Genomic DNA, 12,488 nt, shown 5'->3' with positions numbered 1-12,488 from the left:
CTAGACTCGTTGGTAGAGTCAAATGGGTCTGAAGAAGTCTGCATCTAGGGGATTTATGGATCATGGTTCTTGAATAATTAGGATGACTAAAAAAGAAATCTTTCTTCATCAAGGGGCAAATGATGGAGCATTGAGATGAAATTCGATAGGCGAGTTTTAGGGTACTTGGAGTCTCTGAGGGGTGTACAAGGGGCTAATATCCACTTTTTGGGTGCTGACACTGACTGGCCGGCCAAATCACCCTCCATCACCTACTATTAACAGTATTAGAGATTCAACTGTGACTTGTCACCTTACTATTGGTTCAAGTGGTGCTTTAAAAAAACAAAATATTTCATCATGCTATTCCAAAAATATGCCATTAAATACTTTAATCATTTTGGGAAGAAGGGTATAAGTATGGTGCAACAAATTAAGACTGCATTTGGCCTGGGATTTGTTTAATTTGAAAGACAGTAAGAGGGAAACAAAAAACCAGGAGAAAGTTCTTTGTGGCCAGTTTGGTAAAAGCTCCAGCAGGGACAGGGATTCAAATTCTATTACCACCCAATTTGTTGGGGAGGGGCTATAAGTGTAGTGCAGTACTACTCAAACGGCCCTATGGAGAATTTGGGGGTATTACCAAATAAAAAAAAAAAGTGATTAATTCCTTCTAATTCTTCAAATGATGCCTTATATGCTAAGGTTATTCATAAAATACGTGTAAAACTGGTTTAGACGCGAAAACTGAGTAACAATTGGGAAGAAGAATGAAGTCCCGATTTCATTGAATGAGGTCTTTATAAATACAATTGGAGGAGAAGAGTAACCGACTAACATTTGACACCTAAGCCTAGAGTCCGTTGTAACAAATGACAGCTATACAACTAACTTACAGCTGTAATATCTCTAACACACACCCAGCATGGAGTAGTAAAATGCCCAACTTGGATAAAAGGTGATGAAATTGATCAGAGTTAAGAGCTTTAGTAAATAAGTCAGCCGACTGATTGTAGCTAAGTAAATGTTGTGGACGAATGGCTCCTTGCTGTACATGATCTCTAACAAAGTGACAATCGATCTTGACTGTCATTGCACGATACTCAACTTCAACAGAAGAGTATGAAACGGTATATTGCTTTTTTGTTTTCCAAGATATGCGAGAGTTACCAAGCATGGTAATGTAACCTGTAGTGGAGGGTCGTATTAGTAGACAGTTGAACCAATCTGAGTCACAAAATCCTTGAAGAATGATGTCATTCTGAGCTGCCATGAAGATGTCAGAAGAGAAAGTGCCTTTGAGATAGCGAACAACACGCAAAGCAACATTGAGATGGTCATGCAGAAACTGACTTAAGCAGTTGACAGCAAAGCAGAGGTTCGGTCAGTGAAGTACACTAGTCGGCCAATAAGCCGACGATATTGTGCTGGATCAGTCAGAGAAGGACTGGAAGAGTCAGTGAAGTGTCTTTGACACTCCATGCGTGTTGGTGCAGGCTTAAAGTCTATCATCCCTGTGTCTTGAAGTATATATGCCTGAATCAGTGCGAGTTACCTCAAAACCCAAGAAAAAACTGGGTGGTCCAACATCGTTCCTAGCAAGTCTAGGGAAAAAAGTGCTTGGGTCAATTTATGAAACCAACTGCCAGAAGCTTGTTTGAACCCATAAAGAAATTTCTGCAAATTGCATACTCCACAGTCAACTTGTTAGGCAAATTCGGGAGGGATACTCATATAGACTTCTTCATCAAGATCTTTTATTCACATCAACATCTCAATGTAACTAGTTTTGCTACAGGTGCAAATGTGCCTTCCACTTGATTGTTTCCTTTAGCTATTAAACGTGCTTTGCAAGAGTCCTAAGTCTTGTTATTTTCCAAAGCTGTAATTTCATCATCCATTGCTTGTTTCCATATGTAGAGGGTCAGAGGCTGCTTGAGCATATGTAGTGGGTTCAACCTCTAATCTTGTAGTCGGGCTGGGACTTTGTGAGACCGTTGTGGTCATGTGGTGATGGTGGTTGGGGTCTGTTGCATTGTGGGTGAAAGAGGCCCAATGTTGGGTTCAGGATCATCGAGTTTTGAGTGGATTCAGCAATGATTTCATTTGTGGGTTGGAGAGCAGTATCAATGTGGGTGGAATGACGGGGGACGGTTGGGTTTTCTGAGTTTGGGAGAAGGGGAAGATGTGCTAATAGAAACTTAGATCCCGAGAAACAAATATACGACTAGTGGTTAGGTCGAATGTGCGGTATCCTTTCTTGCCCATGTGGGTAGCCAACAAAGATTCCTTTTAACAGCCCCTGCAAATTTATCAAGGGGTCGGGGATGACTTGAGCATAAATGTTCATAAGATGGTGGTGAATGAAATAGTGATTTATAGAGTGAGCGTCCAGATAACACCGATGTGGAGAGAAGGTTGATGATGTAAGTGGTTGTCAGTAAATATTCCCCCCAAAAGCACGAGCTACTTCCGGCAAATGTCGATGTGACATTTTGCTGGGTAAGTATTCTTGCAGTTGCCGTGACATGAATTGAACGCCATTGTCTGATATGAAACAATTGAATTGTCTATGCACCATGTTGCAAAAATATATGAGGGAAGGGACCGCCTTTGATTTATTTCGTAACAGATATACCCAAGTACATCGGGTGTTATCATCTACAATTGTTAGAAAAAAATGAGCCCCAGAATGTGAAGGAGCTCGATAGCCTCCCCATGTATTGCAGTGAAGAAGCTTGAATGGTTGAGAAACACGAGTTGTTCTGATTGGAAATGGAACCCGTGCATGTTTGGCGTGGTGGCAAGCATCACAACAAGTGTTTTGGGAGCTAGTTTGAACACCAAGAATAGAAGAAATGCTATTGTTGGAAGCATGGCCAAGTCGCCTATGCCATGTGGTGCAATTCTCTTCAGAGACAGCCAAATGAGTAGATGTGGGTGTCTGATCGACAAACTTGAAGTGGTACAGACCAAGGTGGAGTTTACCCACTCCAATCACCATCTTGGAAACAAGGTCCAGGAGGAAACAAAAGGTTGGAAAGAATAATACCACGCATTTTAATTGAGTAGTAAACTTACTAACGGACAGTAAATTGCATTTGAATTGTGGCATGTAAAGCACATTATGAAGGATAGTCCCCTTACCCAATGAAACAGAGCCTTGTTGGCTTGCTGGAATTATGTCACCAGTGGGTAGATAAACTGGTTTAGTGAGGTTGTTGTGTGTGACAAAATTCAGGTCTGAAGTAACCATGTGGTCGGAAGCACTACTATTTAAGATCCAAGAAATAGGAGAGAAGTCATCACCAGATGCATTTGCTGCTGCAAACTTAGGGGAGCTTACACTCAACAAAGAGAGCAGCTGTGTATATTGCTGCATGGTAAGCCCATTGATTGGAGAGGTTTCAGTGGTGTTGCAAGGCTGCGAAGGAATGGATTCAGTTCCAGCTGCACAAGAACTCGATCCATTGCTAGGTCTGGTGCCTTGTGGCCTTGACGGCCATATTTTCCTTTTCCCTAGTTGGGAGGATATCCGATTAATTGGTAGCATTTGTCTCGTGTATGCCCCTGTCGTTGGCAATGATCGCACCGAATCTTGGTTCGACCTGGTCCATTGGAAGCCCGAGGTGGTGGTTGAAACGAGGCTTGCAGTGCCGATGCTTCAGGAACTGGCGGGCCACGAAGAGAAATAAACTGCTGATGGCGTTCTTCTTGAAGTATCAAAGAATACGCCTTGGGCAATGGATCTGACCCAAGGATGCTGGACCGTATGGTGTTGTAGTTTTCATGCAGGCCCATGAGAAATTGATACAATTTTTCCTTCTCTCGTTCAGCCGCAAGTATCTTTGCAGCAGCGCCACATGCGCATTCTGGATATGAGGTCAAAATGCCAAGCTCATCCCAAAGTGTTTTTAATCTGGTGAAGTAGCTGGTGATAGAGAGATCGGCTTGCTGTAGCATGGCCAGATCCCGTTTTAATTGATGGATTCTTGGAATGTCACTCTGCGAGTATCGGACTTCCAGTTCTTTCCACACATCAGAGGCTGAATCTACGAATGCCACACTGTCGTAGATTTCTTTATCATTGAATTGAGGATCCAAGCCACAACCATGGCATTGCATTTCTCCCAAGCAGTCCATTCCGACGAGGTAGGGTCAGGACGTGACAAAGATCCGTCTATGAAATAGATCTTGTTCTTGGCACGAAGAGCGTTTTTCATAGCCCTCTGCCAAGTTGGATAGTTGTCGCCGGTGAGCAACTATGAAACCAGGACACTTTCTGGACTGTCGGAGGGGAACAAGAAGAAAGGAGAGGCCGGATCAATGGATGCCGTTAAATTGCTGGTGGACGATGAAGTCGTCATTTCTTTTATCCCGTGAGACACAATAAGAAAAGAGTTGTAGACGATGAAAAAGAGACAGAAACAAGTCGGCAGATCACCGCTGCAGTAAGTAGTTGATGGCGATGGCCTCGGATCGAAAGATTATTCCAACCTTGCTCTGATACCATGTAAAACTGGTTCAGACACGAAAATATAGCAATAATTGGGGAGAAGAATGAAGTCCCGATTTCAATGAATGAGGTCTTTATAAATACAATTGGAGGAGAAGAGTAACCGACTAACAATTGACACTAAGCCTGGAGTTCGTTGTAACAGATGACAGCTGTACAACTAACTTACAGCTGTAATATCTCTAACAATACGTGTGGTGGCAAGCATGTTCTTTTATGATGTAGAACTACAAGTGTGAAACTGTAAACTAGATTTCAATTACCCAAATAAAAGGGAGGACGAGTCTTTCTCCTTTTTCAGTCAATAATTTCAAAAACATGGAGAATCTTGTTATTCACTCTAACGAGAAGAAATTGGTTAAAGTATGACCAGGGAAAATTTGTCTATCTAAAAAGCAACCAAACATCGGTTGTTAAGCTTTTCCGGTCCTCTTTTAAACTTGCAAATTTGCAAGTAAATATTCATATGAACCTAATCCAACGGGGCGGGCTTTGGCCTTAGGAAGGGAAAGTTTTCTAGTTTGCTTTAAAAAAAAAAATATCCAATTGGGCAGATTCAGAGGGCTAGGGTTTTATAAATTTTAGATCCTATGCACCTCCCTAAACCTATCAACCTGTATCCTCCCTCCAATTCATAGTGGGTTGGGTTTTCAAGATCCAAACCCTTCCTGCATATGAAAATACAACACCCTCTCTGACTCTATCTTTTACCTATGTCCTTTTATTTTCCAAGTAAAAAATAAATTACCATTTTAGCCATTATTAAAAGGGGCATTTTTGTCCCATTCAAGTGTTGGAAACTTTCTCCCCCATGGGAAAGTTATTTATCCACCTAGGAGATGGGTATACCCAGAAAAATAAACTTTCCCTCGTCCCCACATTAATTTGAAAAAAGAACACGGGGTTCTTGGTCAATGGGAACCAAAATCTCATTGACCAACTTCCCCCATCTCAAAATCCAAAAAAAGAACACCCCCCTCAATTGTGTCTTGCTATCTAGAGTCTGGACAGTGATAGAATGAAACAGATAACTTGTTGGATTGAGAGCAGGCCCACCTCAATCCATGCATTGTTCGGACTAGAGTCGAAGAACTAGGGGCCCATTTGGTACTTAAGAATAGGGGTATAGTATGGAATCAGAGTTGGAATGGACCACTCTGATTCCAACAGTTTGATTGGACGGAATCGAAATCTCATTCCCACTCTTGGTGGAATGGCATTCCCACATTTGAGGGAATGGTCATTCCCTCCTCTTCCCTTGAGAATAAAATTTCATTCTAATTTATTCCAATTCTCATACGGATTCCTGTCTGAACCAAATAAATTATGGGAATAGATCATTCTAATTCCAATTCTGACTACAAACCAAATAGACCCTAGATACGTTAAATGAGATGATAGCCGGATCTCTCATCATAATCACATAATCACATTTAGGTATACAAACCAAATAGACCCTATATCTACACATTTAGGTCGATCGGATTCTGGATCTGAGTCACATAATCACATTAATTAAGGCACAAACTGACAAACAGTTTCTTATTTGATCTCGAAACCTCTCTACCATTTACGTGAGCATTTCATTCACTTTTATAATAAGAAATCTTTATATCATATTTCTCAATTGTATGATACAAAAAATGAATTAGAAATTTTGTATCGATACCCAAAAGAAAAAAAAAAACGTTCGTACGAAAGGTTTCCCAATCTCTTCCTAACTAAGTAACTAGTCGAGGCAGGGAAACATCAATGGACAAAGCTGAACAGCCAATGTTGCTGCTGTGCTCTCACTATAAGAAAGGCCTACCCGGCTCCATCACTACGTATGTATCAGAGTCAGAGACAATATTCTCCTTGGCGAGTTGGAATAACTGGCGTCCCGCAAGACTCAACTCATCGTTTCCTCTACATTTCCTTCATTTGAATTCTGAACAACACCTACAAGAATTACAAATTAAAGACAGAAAACTAATTAAGAATAGAACAAGACTACAAGAGAGTAATTCGTTTCTGAAATTGCACCTAGCTAGCTAGACCCTGGGGCTGCAAACGATGAATCGATCCAAATCAAATTTGATGAATAATCTAAGGTATATCCTAAATTTGATGCAATCCATGATTGCACCAACCCAATTAATTAAAATATTTAAATATTGAAATCAAACCCTTTACTAGTTCAATAAATCGGAATTATATATGGTTACCTGTCCTTAATTAAGGTTGTATTGTTGTTGTGACTTGTGACGATTCATTGATTCCAGTCGCTGAAGCCTTATCTGCTCGTAGAAATTGGTGATAAATTCTTCAGCCTTGGCATCAATCATTTCGTCTCCATCGTCAACATCGTCTTCGCTATTATCAAGCTCTTGGAGATTCTGGGCCGAAGTATATCGGCTTAGGCTTTGATAGGAGCTCGAAGGGGATAAATAAGTTGACTGCGGTGCCTGTACTAGTGCCGGAGGTGGCTGAAAAGATTCCTCCTCCGGCCGGGTAGTGTGGTCTGCAGGCGTAATGGGCAACTGTGGGGACTGGTGATGGAGGCGTAAAAGGCTCATTGTCCCCAAAATTCCCTTCCATACACCCTTGGTTTCAACGCCGACATGGGCAGATTTAGACTTCCCGGACGATCGGCGGCCCAGCTTTAGCAGCGCTGCCTTGATCAGTCGTAGCGTGCCACGCTTCTTGGTCGACGGCAGGCGGGGGACTGAAGTTTTGTCCATGTTGTACTGCTATTATGCACGTCGGAGGTGGGCTTCTTTCTCCACCCCACGACGAGAGATCAGAGAAGAAAGAGGCTGCCTCCACCCCCTCGCTTTGTGAATGCACGCGTTGAGGTCGAGGCGGTATCCCAAGCTACTCTGTTCTCATTTTAAAGCAGAAGAGCGAGAAAGAGGGGAGAGAAGATGGTCGTACATATGTTCTATCTATACTCTATAGCATATTGTTACAGAATATGATCCGGCCGGCGAGTTCACCGGGGACAAGTGGTGGTGTCAAGGCCAAGTTCGATGGGGTTGGTTGCGGGTCTACTACTACTACTATAATTAAGGAGGGAGAATCGGGAACGACTGGTGCTGGTGGTGGGTCATCGTCATGAAATCGGTTCTTGATGCGGAAATCGCTCGCGGCAGAGAAGAAAGCAGTAAGCCTTCGTTTCTGCTAGAGCCAGGCCAGCACCCTTATTACCCACGGAAGTCGGGTTCCAGCAAACAGGTTTTCGTGTAACCTATAACCTATACATAAATGATCAGATCAGCAGATCAGAGAAGACATCAAAATCATCCACATATATTCGGTGGTGATTCCATTGATGTAAGTTGGTGTTTCCTCAACGCAACCGATTGGCTGTTACTGTTAGGTATAGGTAATCTCGTGGATCGATCAGGAGAATTCTTACTCCTCCTCGATTGATCGTATCGGAATTCATTCCAATTGGATGATGTATCAACCATCAACTACTACTAGGAGACAAGACATATTGAAGTAATGAAGTTGAAGACATCTTTTCAGGAATTCCACCACCACCTTGTCCTTTCTCTCTCCTGGGGCCGGGGTCGGACGAGGCGAAGAATGTGTAAGGGTTGCATAAAGCCGATGTTTGTAGAGAAAATTAGAATTAGACCTGGCAATTGGGTTGGTGGGTCGGTTCGGGTTGGGTCAAGACATTTTGGGTCGGGTTGAATTTCGGATTGGGTTATCATATGCTACCCTAACCCTAAATGTTCGGGTTAGGGTTGATCCATCAGTCAATTCGAGTCACTCTAAAAAATAACTGAAATTTAAAAAAAAATTACATGAAAAATGTCAAAATTTAAAGATTAACATTAAAATTTTACATATAAATTTAAAAAAAAATGAACATTTAACAATTGAAAGAATAAATAATAAAAAATAAGGACTAAATAAAAATAGAAATTTCTGACAATGCATAAATAGTCTCGATTAGAATGGATCAAACATGACATAAGCTTGCTGGGAATGAATGAAAGCTGCTGACTTCAGTTGCTTGTATATTTCAATCAATCAAGATATACAGAGAGAGAGAGAGAGTTTTACTTGGTCCCCACGCAGCAAAGTGAAAGTGAAGTGAGGCGTGAAAGTTTCAAATTACACAGTCCATGCCTCTAGCGTGAACCAGAACTCTTGAAGTTAGAAGTTGTAATGCAAACGGGCCCACTTGAAGGGTGTCACCAGACTCACCGCTCTCAGTAGGAGTGTAAGCAGGCCCAATCAACTTGGCTCGAGTAGCTTGTCTAATAAAATATTATTTTTTAATATACTTTTATTTATAAACATTTTAAATATTAATTTATTTATAATTTTTAATATATATTTATTTATAATTGGCTCAAGCCGATTCGTTTTGAGTTCGAATAACTCACGAGTATTGACTCGAGTTGAACTTGGCTGGATTACACTCCCTACTCACAAGTCACCAGATTCACCACCAAGTCTTTCTTGGGTTTACATTGCCCAAGTAACCTCGTATGTGGGTCGACTTGGGTTAAGCAATTTTTAAAATTTAAATGGGCCCAACGCAGTCCAATCTCATTCAAAACCTTCAAATACGGCAACCTAATGTACACTCCTGTGGCCATGGAGTCTAGACTCTAGATTCAATGTTAAAAGCGAGACATGCAATACGTCAGTAATCCCTACCCTTATCAAACATGTTCATTTGTGGTTTTGGGGTGTGGCCCGTGTTACACACCTAGTTTTTTACCAGATTTGGAATATTCTTATTCACAGCTGGTCATGTCTAGTTAGAACTGTAAAGTGGGTCATGTCACGAGCGAGCTGACATGATATGGCATGAAAAAGTGGGCTGTGCTGGCATTAGATCTGTTCATGGGCCGGGTTAGGCCGGGTTGGGCTTGGGCTGGGCTTTGACTCTTTATTAACAGAAAAATGTTAGGCCTGAGCCCGAGCCCGGCCCGACCAATGGGCCTACAATTTGGGCCTGAGCCTGGCCCTGATAAAAAGCCTGAAGCCCAAGCCCGAGACCGAAGCCTGATCTAATAAAAGAAATTCGAATTTTTCCCTATTCAAATGGACATCACATAGGGTTTTTACTTAGGTTTAACTATAGGTCGGGCCGGGTTTACTTAGGTTTAACTATAGGTCGGGTCGGGCTGGGCTCGGGCCGGGTTATTTTAGCAAAGCCCGAGCCCGGCTCCAATTTTATGTGGGTCGGGCTTTTTGGCCCGAGGTTAAGCCCGCGGGCCAAAAAGCCTGTTCAAGCCCGTCCGGGGGTCGGGCCACTTGGCCCATGAACAGGTCTAGCTGGCACAATCTCATGGCCCAGCCCGGTACGGCTTGCTACAGGCCACTTTGGTTGCTAAAAATATGGCCGTTGGGGGTCCCCAATGGCAATTTTTAGCTTTTTAGGGGTTTTTACATAAATACCCTCTCTAATGGCCATAAACAGCTATTTAGGGGGGGTATTTGTGTGCTTTAATTTGGTGAGGAAAATGATAATAATGTCCCCCCAATAGCTATATAACACTTAGTTTGGGAACATTTTGATAAAGTGATAATTACCTTTATGAAAGACCAAAATACCCTAAACAACTATAAAATGGCTAGTTTTAAAAGTATTTCAGTCAATTGAATTAATCCCAACTCCTATAAATACCCTTACTCTCCATCATTCTCATCACACCAATTCTCATACTCTCATATACTCTTTTATGCACACTTTTTATATTCTCTCTCTCTTACACACACTTTCATACTCTCTTAATCTCTTGCTCCTTAGTCCCTAATTCTCAACTTTATTTAAGTTTCAACAAGAAGGATTTCTCAAGTTAGCAATTTGAGAAGCTTAGAAGCTTCATCAATTGAAATCAAATTGGGATTTGTGACCAGTTGATCAGGTAAGTTGCAATTAATACTCATTTTTTAGGGTTTTAATATTATAATTTTTTAAATATAACTAGTTCCTCTCAAAATCAATTTTCCAACATGTTCAGCTTTGAAGATGTACAATCACAGTATGACAACACCAATATGGGTGTTAGTTGTTCTATGGGTGATGTTATGAGAGTCATCCCTAGTATTGTCTACACTAAGTGTGAGAGTGATTTTAGTCATAGCAGCAAAGGTGGTACTAAGACATATGACCACTCATCCAAAAAATAATGATAGTCAAAATCAACCACAAATTGGGCGTGATTTTTTTGGTAATTTTCAATACTTTTAAGAAAAATGAAACAAGAATTAGCTAACTATGTTATACATACAATCATTTTTATTAACTAAAGGCCCTGAGCTAGAAAAATTTTTACAACAATTAGTAAATCCCCAATGTTAAAAAAATGTTTCTAGAACTACACTTAGAGCATGTTTCTTAAAAAAAATGTATTCATACAAACAAATTTTAATTTCAACTTTTCCAATTCTTAATTTTAAAATTGTACTTACATCTGTTATTTGGACTTCCAAATAAAATATAAGTTATATTTGTGTTATAGGGCATTTTATTGATAAACATTGGCTTTTACTTAAAGATTTTCAAGATTTACAAGACTTAAATGGCCACATACTGACCCAACAATTGTTGCAAGTATATTAAAGACTTTATATACTTATAGAATTGAAAATAAAGTTTTTTCTATTAGCTTTTATAATGCCAATAATTATGATTTAACAATAAATATTTTAAAATCTTAAATAAAACCGTGTTTAAATGGTAAGTTATTTCATATTATGTCACATCTTAAATTTATGTGTTCAAGATGTTTCAAATATTATTTTTCATCATATTTATAAAATTAGAAATTGTATTATGTATTTTAGAAGTTCTAGTACAAGAAAACAAGAATTTAAATATTTATGTCAAAAGTATGGTCTAAAATATAGAAATTTTGTATCAAATGCTCAGTATAGGTGGAATCCACCTATTCTATGTAAGAGAGTTGTATTTCATACAAAGATATTCTTACTAATTTTTATAATGATAAAATGCCCCATGATTTTATAACCAATGATGATTAGGGAATTGTAGTTTGTATAAAATATTTTTTATAAATTTTTTATGATACAACTAGTGAATTTTCGGGTGTTTATTATCCAACTTCTTGTATTTTAGTTAATCATTTATTTATGATTAGTGAATGTTTTTCATAATATAGAAGTAATTTAAATTTTCATAATATATATATATTAGAAAATATTTCTCATCTATATTGCTTAACTACAACATTAAATCCTAGGATTAGAAAAGATGATCTAGATGTTTTACTTGAATCTTATTATAAAATATGGTAGCTGAAATTGAAATAAAAAAAAAAATGAAATTAATAATTTATTATTTGAAATACATAATTTATATGAATCTCAATTATTGGGATACAAGAGAACTTGTACAGGTACGACCTCTACCATTGAAACATCTAGTTTTAGTAGTAGAAGAGAAATTTTTTTATCTTTAATAAATAAAAGCAAAAATCAACTGCCACTTCATTATCAAGATCATTTATTGAACTTAATATTTATTTATAAGCTAATTTTACTAATTTAATTGACTCCTTAACTCAAAGAAATGAAATAATTTTGCTAATTCAGTTTGGTGGAGTGAACATGAAAAAAAAAATTATTCAATTCTTGTCGCTATGTCAGGTAATCTACTAACCCGGCTAGTGTCTATAGTTCCATCGGAGTCTTGATTTAATACAGGTATTAGAGTACTAGACAACAAGAAAAGTTACATGAACAATGAAAGCTTAGAGATATGCATTTGCTTAAAGGATTGGTTGGATGCCAAGGATAAACTACAAGATCAAGGAGGGCATGACACTTCACCTAATGTTTCACCAGACACAGATGATGTAGATCAAGGTCAAGGAGATGGAGGTGAAATTTGAAGAAAATAATGAAGTCAATATTTTTTTTGTATACTCAATAATTGTATAGTATGTTTAAAATTATTGTAAATTTTGTTTTTCTATTTTATTTAAAAGTTGTTGCTTATTTGTTATTTTTTCCATAC

General features: G+C 39.0%; 1 long non-coding RNA gene across 1 annotated transcript; it reads right to left on the bottom strand.

Moving 5' to 3' along the window:
• Window positions 1-6,086: 6,086 nt before the first annotated feature.
• LOC148861363 (uncharacterized) lies at window positions 6,087-8,068 on the bottom strand. Its single transcript, XR_016112784.1, has 2 exons — window positions 6,703-8,068; window positions 6,087-6,436 (listed from the first exon to the last, which is right to left on the bottom strand). It is a non-coding gene; the product is annotated as an uncharacterized LOC148861363 (long non-coding RNA).
• Between the last annotated feature and the right edge of the window lie 4,420 nt (window positions 8,069-12,488).

This window comes from Nelumbo lutea, chromosome 4 (assembly GCF_056320005.1).
Source record: "Nelumbo lutea isolate HS-2025 chromosome 4, American lotus-T2T, whole genome shotgun sequence".
Taxonomy (NCBI): domain Eukaryota; kingdom Viridiplantae; phylum Streptophyta; class Magnoliopsida; order Proteales; family Nelumbonaceae; genus Nelumbo; species Nelumbo lutea.
The sequence above is the reverse complement of the archived record's forward strand: the minus strand, read 5'-3'. Positions and strand labels throughout refer to the sequence as shown.